Genomic DNA, 13,544 nt, shown 5'->3' with positions numbered 1-13,544 from the left:
GGAGCTCCTTGAAAGAAGGGTTTTTTCCCCCTTATTCATCATTGTATTTCTCCAGTGCCTAGTAAAGTTACTGGCACAAAGTAAGTTGTCAGTAAATTGAATTTGCAGGGGGAAGGACCAGATATGAGAGAAGAGGGGATGGGGTGGGTTTAAGTTTTCAGTTCTCCTTGACTCCATGGATGGATGAAACGACTCTGCCTGGCTACTTAGCACCTGCTTGGTACCACCTGTATACACCTAGGGATCCTCTGGGGTCAGCATAATGGCCCCTACCTCTCTTCTAGATACCAGTCTGCCTACCTGTGCTGGGTAGTCCACAGTGGAGCTTTGGCTGTGATCTGAAGTGGATTTGAGGGAGTTTGTTCAAGAGATCATCTTCTACAGCGTTGACTGTATCTCCTTTGCCAACCCTAGGAGAGGATGAAGCATTTTCAGTTTTGGCCAGAGATTCACACTTAGATCCCCACATTGCACTAATATTTCACTCATCCAGTTTTGACTTCTAGAGTTCTCGAGTGTTTGTAGGGTAGCTGTGAACCTAGAAGGAAGCAATGTAAAATGGCTAGAAAATAGATTTCACACAGCTTGTATCCTTCACTTTCTCTTTCAGCATTGAATGGAACCACCTTCAGGTCTGTTTCCAACATTTTTTTGTAGCCTAAGGGAGTTGATTTGATTCTCTGATGTCTTGTGATGGAGTATGGACAGCAGAGATGGAAGTGAGGAATTGCCTACGGTGACATCCTCAGAAATGGCCAGAGGGAATTCCCTAGAGGTACAGTGGTTAAGACTCAGCGCTTCCATTGCAGGGGTTTTGGGTTCGATCCCTGGTTGGGGAACTAAGATCCCACACAAGCCTTGTGGCTTGGCCAGGAAAAAAAAAAAAAAAAGCCAGAGACAGAAAGAACAGGGTGACATCCCCAAGAGCAAGAGGCGTTATCTTGTTTAGGGGGAAACCCATCTAATTTAACCCCAAGTCATGAAGAGAAGTCAAATTATTGCTTGTTCTGCTCAAGAAAGTAGGAACATATGTGATATATTTCCAAATTAATTTAAAAATAAATAAATTAAGGTTATATGCATATCATGTCATAACTGTTGTTGTCCAAACTCAGGAAAGCTCTGTGATTAAAAAGATACACCACAGCAACTAAAATAGTTCTAAAATCATAGCATTTCACTCGCACGTCTCATGTACAAGAGGGTGAATGTGTAGATTGCAGCAAAACTTCTAACCCCTTATAACTTGCCTCAAAATAAGGGTTTTCACCCTTTTCTTACTCTACCCCTCCCCTCCTCCTCTGCCCCCCAGCTCTGGCTCCTACTGGATTCTCATTCTTTTCTTCTTGGCTACTGTATTTTTCCATAAGATGTTACGGAAAAACCCAAACGATCGTTTTTGGCCAACCTAATACTTCATCCTGACTTGGCATCACAATGTCCCAGGTGTAATTCTCCAAGAAAGATGGGACTACAGCTGAGCTGAGCCCAAATCCTTAGCAAGTAAGGAGGGGCAAGTCCCAGGAAACACAGGAGTCCATCTTTTTTCCTCTACCACAAAGGGATGGGCATCATGTATGTTTTTGTTTCGTAATTTCTTTTTATTGTAAAGAAATGTTATTCTATTATCTTTCTGAGGCTTTACGTGCACTTATTTAAAAATCATGTTGAGATTGTCCTAGTATTTACATTTTATTAGGAATGATTTTCTTGGTTCCTTTTCCTCATGTGCTTTGAAAAACAGCCAACAAAATCCACATTTGGAAGCTGAATTCACTTTCAGTAAAGTGTAAATAATGGAACAATCTTGGAACGACTTGAAGAGGCAGGTTTCTAAAGGAGAGCTTCCCCTCCTTTCTGCAGCCAGTCTTTCCTCAACTGTAGTTTTGTGATTGGCTGCACTTGTTTTCCTGGAACCTCCAGTTTAGATATTAGGTCTTATCCTGATAGCTCGGGGCTCCTCCCCATTGGTGATAATGGAGAATTATCCCAGATCCAGCAGATGCTTTGGCCCGGGTTCTGTGTGTGCGTCTCTCCCAGCCTGTCTCTTTTTCCTCTGACCACAGGTACTTTTCTACAAGCCATTGCCCCAGGTAGTGGTCACAGCCTTCCCAGCACCTATTTCCTGACAGTAAGCCTGGCTCTGGCCCCTCCCCTCCTTGTTACCCTGCAGGGCCTGGATTTCTTCTGCCTGTTTCCAGATCAGGGGTCAGATGCCCGTTGCTTCAGCCTACTTACTGTCCTACTTCTGTATGTGTACATAGTAGCTCTCAACAAGTATTTATTAAATGAATGAATGAATGGATCTTGTTTTTGATAGCAGCTATGTCCTTTTTGGATTTAATAATTATGTTTCATTGTTGATTTAAAAAAACAAAAGGACAGGGACTTCCCTGGTGGCGCAGTGGTTAAGAATCCGCCTGTCAATGCAGGGGACATGGGTTCGAGCCCTTGTTCGGGAAGATCCCACACACTGCGGAGCAACTAAGCCCGTGCGCCACAACTACTGAAGCCAGCGCGCCTAGAGCCTGTGCTCTGCAACAAGAGAAGCCACCGCAATGAGAAGCCCGCGCACCGCAAAGAAGAGTAGCCCCTGCTCACCACAACTAGAGAAAGCCCGCACACAGCAATGAAGACCCAACGCAGCCAAAAATAAATAAATAAAAAACCAAAAGGACAAAAAAACACCCCCCAAAAGATGGAAGTTACTTTTAAAGTGTTAATAAGTGTGAAAACAAAGCAAAACAAAACAAAAAGATGGAAGTTACTCTAAAAGAGTGTTGTTAATAAATGTGAAAAAAGTGAAAAAAAAACCCCAAACGAAAAAAACAAAAGGACGTTTAAAGGTGAGTGCACCTTGACCACACGTTGTATTCCAGTTATCTGAAACGCCACTTAAGTACAATAGCTTATTCTTTGCTGACACTTGATAAGTTAACTGTTACTATATTCGTGGGTAGCGGGAGGGGATGATGAGTTTAACATAGTAGACGAGGGCACAGCGACTCAGGAAAGGAAAAGTCCCCTTGACTCACTGGTCATACTGAAATTCACAAAGTCCTATGATCATGGGGGCTGTAAAGGAACATAGAGCTCATCTGGGACAAAGTCCGTGATATTTCTGATGGATGTTCATTTGCCTATTTGAATACTAATAGTGATGGAGACCTTATTACCCTACAAGTTAACTCAGACATTAGGAACAGAAAATTCTTTAGGTTGGGCCAAAAAAACATGTCCTGGAAATTTCTCCCCTTGGCTTGCAAGGAAATCCATTTCTACATGATGTCAGGTATGTGCCCTTGAGTCTTCTCTGTTTTGGATAAAGTATTCACAGTGTCTTTGATAGCACTGAGTAGTGATTCAAAGCAGGGTCTCTGCGATTAGGCTTATGGGCAATAATTTATTTAGCCCAGGGGTTGGCAATCTTTTCCTGCAAAGGGCCAGACCGTAGATCTTTAGACTTTGTGGGCCATACAATCTCTGTCTCAATGACTCAGGCCTGCAATTGTAGCATGAAAGGAGCCACAGACAACATGGCTGTGTTCCAATAAAACATTATTTACAAAAACAAGGACAGGTTGGGATTTGGGTGGTAATTTGCTGAGCCCTGATTTAGCTCATTCTCCAGTGGTTTCTCAACCCTCATCTGTTTAGTTGACTCCTTGTCCCTCCATCCGTGTTAAAACGTGGCCTCCAGATTTAAGGACAACCTCCACATGAGGGTGACCAACACACAGTCTAACAGGCTTCTTGCCTCTCCTAAAAACATTGATACGGGAAGACAGTACCATGCAGTGGGTTCATGCAGAGAATACTAGCTCTGCCACCATACTAGTACGAGCTGTGTGCCCTTGAGCAATTATTCATCTTGTTCTGAGCCTTGGCTTCTGCATTCTCGAAATAAGCTCTTCGTACCTGTCCTGAAGAACTGCTTTGATGATCTGGGATAAAGCGTGTAATGTACACAGCGTGCAGTGCTGGCACTTAGAAAGCAGCTCTAAATATTAGTCGTTATAAATGATGTTGTGCTGTAACGTTCCATTGTGACTGAGCTTTCTGAGCCCAAACTGAAGTAAAAGGAAGGAAAATTCCACTGCGGTTAAAATTAGGTTACGCAGTCAGCTTCTGCCCTATTCACTTCACCGCTCATCCACCCTCTGTGCCTCCACCTGTTACCCAATTAACGCCCTATTATGCCGAACACCTGCACGGAAGCCATTTGAGGGCTCCTTTCCAGCACTCGGGCTCCTTTCCAGTGCTCTCGTTAGCACCTCACTCACCCAGAGCCCCCAGAATCCACTGCCAGGTCTTGCAGGTGTTTGCCTGCAGGAAGGCTTTAGGGTTTGCTGAGCTTTCCGAGGGACAAGAAATTAATGTGGTAATTAATGCAAATGGCTCTGCAGAAGCTCCTCTCCTGGGTCCTAATCAGAAGAGATGATCTTCACATCTCTTTAACTTTGAAAAATCTGTGTGTGTGTGTGTGTGTGTGTGTGTGTGTGTGTGTGTGTGTGTGTGTGTGTGTGTGTGTGTGTGTGTATGTGTGTTGGGGGTGGATGGGACAGGAAAGAGACAGGAAAAAGGGACAATGAGAAACAGAGCAATGACAGTGGGAGGACAGAGGGAGAAAAACCAGCTTCCTCATCTGTGCCAGGCAGTGAGAGGGAAGCTCAATGATATTGGCTTTTGAAATCTCACCTCTCACTGTCTCAAGTGTAAGTTAACGACAGTGAAAAGGTCTGGTAATCTCATTCCTCTCACAGGACAGACTAACAGGCTGCTGCTTAAGGGCTCCCATGTAGATGCTCTACAGTTGTTATCACTGTTTTGCTGAGCCCCATGTGTGTCATCTCGGTGTCCAAGATGCCGGCAGTGGACTTGCCCTCACTCCCCCACTTGCTAGCGTGCTGAACAGAGGGTGCTGGACAACAAGTTTCATTTGTAAAATCATTGCCGGTAGAACCTCGATGGAGGGGAGCCCAGAGCAGTGCTCCTCAAGTAGGGTGGGCATAGGATCCACGTGGGTCCTTGTTAAAATATCGATTCCGATTCAGCATCTGCGGTACAGGGCCGAGTCTGCATTTTAACAAGCCCCAGGTGATGCCCCAGTCTACTTGAGTAGCAAGACTACAGACCAATTCCATTCTGAGTCAGTCTGAAGGACCACTGCTTCCAGCACCCAGCCTGGCTTCTATTACAAATAGCCATGCTTAGTTGTACAACACAGCTTCAGGTGATCATAAAGATCAGTATCGTGGGCCCAGGGCATACGAGTGCCTCGAGCCTGCTCACTGAGTCCTGAGTCTGACTCTGAACCTTCAGATTAGTTTATAGTCATTGACTCTGACCCTGAACCAGTATTTGATCCCTGTCTCATCCTAGTAAACCTGTTTTATAGCTGCCAAATTCAAGACACCATATCAAGTGGTAGCTAAGTTTTCTAAGGCTAGAAATTGCTATTGTTCTGAATTAAAAATGAACAGGAGGGCTTCCCTGGTGGTGCAGTGGTTGAGAGTCCGCCTGCCGATGCAGGGGACGCAGGTTCGTGCCCCGGTCCGGGAAGATCCCACATGCCGCGGAGCGGCTGGGCCCATGAGCCATGGCCGCTGAGCCTGCGCATCCGGAGCCTGTGCTCCGCAACGGGAGAGGCCACAACAGTGAGAGGCCCGCGTACCGCAAAAAAAAAAAAAAAAAAAAAAATGAACAGGAAATAAAGTTGGAAGACCAGAGTTGAGTCAGCAGAGACTCTGATATTTATTAACAAAATATTTAACCTTCCTGGGCCTCAATTTTGTCATCTGTAAAGTAAGATAACATACTGTAGTACCACCTATCTTGAAAGGCTGATAGACAAAGAAAACGATTCCTAAAACTTTAAATGGAGGTAATATATGTGAGGGTGCTCTACTAAGTAGCATTATTTTGAGACAAAATACATAAATGTGTCTTTTCTGTGGAATAAATCCAAAGAACAAGGCTGTGCAACTGTACACACTTGCTCTGTGTAAGTCAAGGATGTGTAGCAGGTCTGAAAGGTTTATGCCCATAGAAACTGTGCTTTCTGTTTTTTTTTTTTTTTTTTTGGCTGCGCCCTTGGCAGTGAAAGTGTGGAGTCCTAACCACTGGACTGCCAGGGAATTCCCGAAAACTGTGCCTTTCTTATCCAACTATCTGCACTATAGTCTGACAAGACTATATTTATGGGGCAGAACAATTATAATATGAAATATCTTGGAAAATCTGTTCACACATAGGTTTCCTGTCATCAAATGAGGCGTTCAGTTCCCCCAACTTCCAAGTCTACTCCAAGAAGCTTATTCAGTTATGGTTATAGAACTCCAGGGAGCTGCAAATTTCTCAGTCTGCCTGGCTCTGCACGGTTTTCTGTGTGTCAGATCATGGAATCCGTGAATCTGAGAGCTGGAGGTCCCCTTCAAGCTTGCGCTGGGGTCCTGCGCAAGCCCCTCATTTTCCAGATGTGGAGCTGGCACAGCCGGCCAAGACCACACTGCTCGTTAGTGGAGAGCCGGGGCTGGGATGCGGGGCTCGGGTCCCCACCAGGGCGCCTCCCTCTACAGCAGGTTGTCAGTCACCTTCTGGGGACTTAGGTAAACTCAGCAGAAGGCTTCTTCCTTCTGGGGAGCAGACTGCACTTACAAACCAAGGCGCTCGGCTACCTGTTGTCAGGACCACCCAGTCACTCAGGCTAACGTGTCACTTTCCAGTGAAAACCTTGTGATCTCATCACCAGGAAATCCAATCAGAGGCTCTGGGGAGTGAGGTAGAGATGGAGAGGACTAATACAAGGATTCCTCTGTGGGGAGGGGTCATCCCGAAGTCATCATCCTGTTCTTGTCTATGGCAGAGGTGCAGACAAATGTACTTACTGTAAATCTTAGCAGTAGTAATGAGTTATTAACAAGATAATAATAACAGCGTTAGCAGAATTTTGATGGCAGCCTTAACTTGCCTGAGCATTCTCAAAAGACACCTGGAGTTTGGGACTTCCCTGGTGGTCCAGTGGTTAAGACTCCACGCTCCCAATGCAGGGGGGCTGGGTTCGATCCCTGGTCAGGGAACTAGATCCCTCATGCATGCCGCAATTAAGATCCCACGTGCCGCAACTAAAGATCCCACATGCCACAACTAAAGATCCCGCATGCCGCAACTAAGAGCTGGTGCAGCCAAATAAATAAATCAATATTAAAAGAAGAAAGCCACCTGCGTTTTTCCAGCTCTGGGTCTACCATAAACGGACTGTCTGACACTAGGACCATGATTGCATTTTCCTGAGCTCCAGGCTTATCCTGTTTAAAGTGTAGATTCTGCCACGGCCTTCCAGAAGAGGAGCTGTTAGCGGAGCTGATAGCATTTTGACCAGAGTCGACATTTCCTGTACAGAAAATAAATTGGCTTCCACCTCGTACTTGACAGACTAATATAATTATGCGCTCTCTCCCTGTCCCCTTGTTTTTCTTTTGCAGAGCAGCTCATGGTACTTTTTAGCTTTGACTCAATGCTGCCTTATAATCCTGTTTTTATATTCACTCCAGAACGAGGGTCTGAATTTGAGACTGGCAAAAGGGGCCAGTTCTGAAGGGGTTAGGCTGGCTGTGAATCTTCAAAATGGGCCCCCATTGACTCCAAATCCCTCAGGTTCTGCCCTTTGGACAGAAGGCCATGTTTCGTGTGGATACCCATGTCTCATGCCTGAGAAGAACAGCTACACAGGTCAGTAACCCCTAAAGTCTGCTGCCCATTAGACTCAGCCTGGGAGTTTTTTAGAAATCCTGGTGCCTGGGCCGCGCTCCATCCCAATTAGATCACGATGTTTGGGTGGGAACCAGGCATCAGTTCTTCCTAGAAAAGAACCCGTGTGATTTCAAATTGGTGGAGCAAGTTTATGACTCACTGAGATGGGAGACATGTCCCGCGTCCACGAAGCAAAGCTGAACGTCTCTTCCGACTTCCTTCTTGCTTCCCTTTACGTTGAATTTTACAGAGGATGGTGAAGAGAAAGAAGCTGCAAAAGGCACAAGTTGGAGAAATCAGAGTGAGGAAGATGCCAGGGTTAGAGTAGGTATACAGGAGGACGGAGGCTGGGGAGGAAACAGAGGGAGGGCAAAAGACTAGAAGAAACCCTGCAGCTGCTGTTGCAAGAAGGTGCTTTTATTCAATACCTTCAGAGCTAAAGGACTTGGGATGCCACAGAAGGTGGTGGGAGAGCTTGGAAAGAGAAGAGCGTCACTGAGAAATATGGTGGGACGTGGGTGTGTAGAGGTAAATACATCAGCTGCTGCCCTGTAGGGAACTCCTGGGGATATGTCTGTGCTGGGGTCTCATTCTTCATAACTAATTAAGAGAAGGGAATCCTTTCTGAAACGTCACTCAGGTTCCACAGGTGGAATTTACACACGAGGTGCAATTTATCCATTTATTACTAGACAAGGAAAATTTTAAGCTTTCAGTCTGCCGGACGATGCCCTCCCCTAGGTACTCGTGTTGTCCAAGCCTAGAGAGAAAATGACTCCTTTCTACTTGGAGGCTCGGACAACAGAAGCCCTTCTGCTGGGAAGCTTAGCGAGAAGGTTGCTAAGTGCTCTGGGGAGAGTCTCTGAGGTTGCACAGGCTTTTTTAACGAATGGTTCCCCATCACTGAGAACGGGAGGCTCTGAAGCCAGGCAGACACCCCGTGTCTTTTAGCTGGTTACCCGATGGCTCCCAGGGCTCCATGGTAACTGTTCACTCACCTGTACCTTCCATGGACCACATGCTCCTGGAGGTGGAGATTGTTTCTCTTGTTGGCCACGGACTCTTCAGCACCTACACGTGCCTGACATGCCATGGATCTGTTGAATGAATGAATAATGATTTTCTATATTACAGCTGTGTAAACTTGGCTGGTTACTCACCTTCTCTGAGATCCAGTTCTCTTTCTCTGAAAAATGAGGACAATGGGAGTGTAGGGACAATTAGGAACACTCATGTAAAGTGCCTCTCAAGGGTCTGTCCCACAGCAATGCTCTGTGTGATCACTGTAGCAGTTCTTGCCCCACAGGCAGGTGTGGAATTCACCTCCATCCCCATTCCCTGCAAAACTGCGGTGGTTCCCCTCCTCAAGTTTCCATAAGCCCTACTTCAGCTGGGCTTCCACACATTTTCCTTTTTTTTTTAACATCTTTATTGGAGTATAATTGCTTTACAGTGGTGTGTTAGTCTCTGCTTCATAACAAAGCAAATCAGTTATACATATACATATGTTCCCGTATCTCTTCCCTCTTGCGTCTCCCTCCCTCCCACCCTCCCTATCCCACCCCTCCAGGCTGTCACAAAGCACCGAGCTGATCTCCCTGTGCTATGCGGCTGCTTCCCACTAGCTATCTACCTTACGTTTGTTAGTGTATGTATGTCCATGCCTCTCTCGCTTTGTCACAGCTCACCCTTCCCCCTCCCCATATCCTCAAGTCCGTTCTCCAGTAGGTCTGTGTCTTTATTCCTGTCTTACCCCTAGGTTCTTCATGTCATTTTTTCCCCTTAAATTCCATATATATGTGTTAGCATATGGTATTTGTCTTTCTCTTTCTGACTTACTTCACTCTGTATGACAGACAGACTCTAGGTCTATCCACCTCATTACAAATAGCTCAGTTTCGTTTCATTTTATGGCTGAGTATTCCATTGTATATATGTGCCACATCTTCTTTATCCATTCATCCGATGATGGACACTTAGGTTGTTTCCATCTCATGGCTATTGTAAATAGATCTACAATGAACATTTTGGTACATGATTCTTTTTGAATTTTGGTTTTCTCAGGGTATATGCCCAGTAGTGGGATTGCTGGGTCATATGGTAGTTCTATTTATAGTTTTTTAAGGAACTTCCATACTGTTCTCCATAGTGGCTGAACCAATTCACATTCCCACCAGAAGTGCAAGAGTGTTCCCTTTTCTCCACACCCTCTCCAGCACTTATTGTTTCTAGATTTTTTGATGATAGCCATTCTGACTGGCATGAGATGATATCTCATTGTAGTTTTGATTTGCATTTCTCTAATGATTAATGATGTTGAGCATTCTTTCATGTGTTTGTTGGCAGTCTGTATATCTTCTTTGGAGAAATGTCTATTTAGGTCTTCTGCCCATTTTTGGATTGGGTTGTTTTTTTTTTTTTATTGAGCTGCATGAGCTGCTTGTAAATTTTGGAAATTAATCCTTTGTTGGTTGCTTCATTTGCAAATATTTTCTACCATTCTGAGGGTTGTCTTTTGGTCTTGTTTATGGTTTCCTTTGCTGTGCAAAAGCTTTGAAGTTTCATTAGGTCCCATTTGTTTATTTTTCTTTTTATTTCCATTTCTCTAGAAGGTGGGTCAAAAAGGATCTTGCTGTGATTTATGTTATAGAGTGTTCTGCCTATGTTTTCCTCTAAGAGTTTGATAGTTTCTGGCCTTACATTTAGGTCTTTAATCCATTTTGAGCTTATTTTTGTGTATGGTGTTAGGGAGTGATCTAATCTCATACTTTTACATGTAGCTGTCCAGTTTTCCCAGCACCACTTATTGAAGAGGCTGTCCTTTCTCCACTGTACATTCCTGCCTCCTTTATCAAAGATAAGGTGACGATATGTGCGTGCGTTTATCTCTGGGCTTTCTATCCTGTTTCATTGATTTATCTTTCTGTTTTTGTGCCAGTACCATACTCTCTTGATTACTGTAGCTGTGTAGTATAGTCTGAAGTCAGGGAGCCTGATTCCTCCAGCTCCATTTTTCATTCTCAAGATTGCTTTTGCTATTCAGGGTCTTTTGTGTTTCCATACAAACTGTGAAATTTTTTGTTCTAGTTCTGTGAAAAATGCCAGTGGTAGTTTGATAGGGATTGCATTGAATCTGTAGATTGCTTTGGGTAGTAGAGTCATTTTCACAGTGTTGATTCTTACAATCCAAGAACATGGTATATCTCTCCATCTATTTGTATCATCTTTAATTTCTTTCATCAGTGTCTTATAATTTTCTGCATACAGGCCTTTTGTCTACTTAGGTAGGTTTATTCCTAGATATTTTATTCTTTTTGTTGCAATGGTAAATGGGAGTGTTTTCTTGATTTCACTTTCAGATTTTTCATCATTAGTGTATAGGAATGCCAGAGATTTCTGTGCATTAATTTTGAATCCTGATACTTTATCAGATTCATTGATTAGCTCTAGTAGTTTTCTGGTAGCATCTTTAGGATTCTCTATGTATAGTATCATGTCATCTGCAAAGAGTGACAGCTTTACTTCTTCTTTTCTGATTTGGATTCCTTTTATTTCCTTTTCTTCTCTGATTGCTGTGGCTAAAACTTCCAAAACTATGTTGAATAAGAGTGGTGAGAGTGGGCAACCTTGTCTTCTTCCTGATCTTAGTGGAAATGCTTTCAGTTTTTCACCATTGAGAACGATGTTGGCTGTGGGTTTGTCATATATGGCCTTTATTATGTTGAGGAAAGTTCCCTCTATGCCTGCTTTCTGCAGGGTTTTTATCATAAATGGGTGTTGAATTTTGTCGAAAGCTTTTTCTGCATCTATTGAGATGCTCATATGGTTTTTCTCCTTCAATTTGGTAATATGGTTTATCACATTGATTGATTTGCATATATTGAAGAATCCTTGCATTCCTGGAATAAACCCCACTTGATCATGGTGTATGATCCATTTAAAGTGCTGTTGGATCCTGTTTGCTAGTATTTTGTTGCGGATTTTTGCATCTATGTTCATCAGTGATATTGGCCTGTAGTTTTCTTTCTTTGTGACATCCTTGTCCGGTTTTGGTATCAGGTTGATGGTGGCCTCATAGGATGAGTTTGGGAGTGTCTTCCCTCTGCTATATTTTGGAAGAGTTTGAGAAGGATAGGTGTTAGCTCTTCTCTAAATGTTTCATAGAATCCGCCTGTGAAGCCATCTGGTCCTGGGCTTTTGTTTGTTGGAAGATTTTTAATCATAGTTTCAATTTCAGTGCTTGTGATTGGCCTGTTCATATTTTCTATTTCTTCCTGATTCAGTCTTGGCAGGCTGTGCATTTCTAAGATTTTGTCCATTTCTTCCAGGTTGTCCATTTTATTGGCATAGAGTTGCTTGTAGTAATCTCTCATGATCTTTTGTATTTCTACAGTGTCAGTTGTTACTTCTCCTTTTTCATTTCTAATTCTATTGATTTGAGTCTTCTCTCTTTTTTTCTTGATGAGTCTGGCTAATGGTTTATCAATTTTGTTTATCTTCTCAAAGAACCAGCTTTTAGTTTTATTGATCTTTGCTATCATTTTCTTCATTTCTTTTTCATTTATTTCTAATCTGATTTTTATGATTTCTTTCCTTCTGCTAACTTTGGGTTTTTTTTGTTCTTCTTTCTCTAATTGCTTTAGGTGCAAGGTTAGGTTGTTTATTCGAGATGTTTCCTGTTTCTTAAGGTAAGATTGTATTGCTATAAACTTCCCTCTTAGAACTGCTTTTGCTGCATCCCATAGATTTTGGGTCGTTGTGTCTCCATTGTCATTTGTTTCTAGGTATTTTTTTAATTTCCCCTTTGATTTCTTCAGTGATCACTTCGTTATTAAGTAGTATATTGTTTAGCCTCCATTTGCTTGTATTTTTTATAGATCTTTTCCTGTAATTGATATCTAGTCTCATAACGTTGTGGTCGGAAAAGACAGTTGATACAATTTCGATTTTCTTAAATTTACCAAGGCTTGATTTCTGACCCAAGATATGATCTATCCTGGAGAATGTTCCATGAGCACTTGAGAAAAATGTGTATTCTGTTGTTTTTGGATGGAATGTCCTATAATATCAATTAAGTCCATCTTGTTTAATGTATCATTTAAAGCTTGTGTTTCCTTATTTATTTTCATTTTGGATGATCTGTCCATTGGTGAAAGTGGGGTGTTAAAGTCCCCTACTATGAATGTGTTACTGTCGATTTCCCCTTTTATGGCTGTTAGTATTTGCCTTATGTATTGAGGTGCTCCTATGTTGGGTGCATAAATATTTACAATTGTTATATCTTCTTCTTGGATCGATCCCTTGATCATTATGTAGTGTCCTTCTTTGTCTCTTCTAATAGTCTTTAGTTTAAAGTCTATTTTGTCTGATATGAGAATAGCTACTCCAGCTTTCTTTTGGTTTCCATTTGCATGAAATATCTTTTTCCATCCACTTACTTTCAGTCTGTATGTGTCTCTAGGTCTGAAGCAGGTCTCTTGTAGACAGCAAATATGTGGGTCTTGTTTTTGTATCCATTCAGCCAATCTGTGTCTTTTGGTGGGAGCATTTAGTCCATTTACATTTAAGGTAATTATCGATATGTATGATCCTATTCCCATTTTCTTAATTGTTTTGGGTTCATTATTGTAGGTCTTTTCCTTCTCTTGTGTTTCTTGCCTAGAGAAGTTCCTTTAGCAGTTGTTGTAAAGCTGGTTTGGTGGTGCTGAACTCTCTCAGCTTTTGCTTGTCTGTAAAGGTTTTAATTTCTCCATCAAATCTGAATGAGATCCTTGCTGGGTAGAGTAATCTTG

This window comes from Globicephala melas, chromosome 8 (assembly GCF_963455315.2).
Source record: "Globicephala melas chromosome 8, mGloMel1.2, whole genome shotgun sequence".
Taxonomy (NCBI): Eukaryota; Metazoa; Chordata; class Mammalia; order Artiodactyla; family Delphinidae; genus Globicephala; species Globicephala melas.
The sequence above is the reverse complement of the archived record's forward strand: the minus strand, read 5'-3'. Positions refer to the sequence as shown.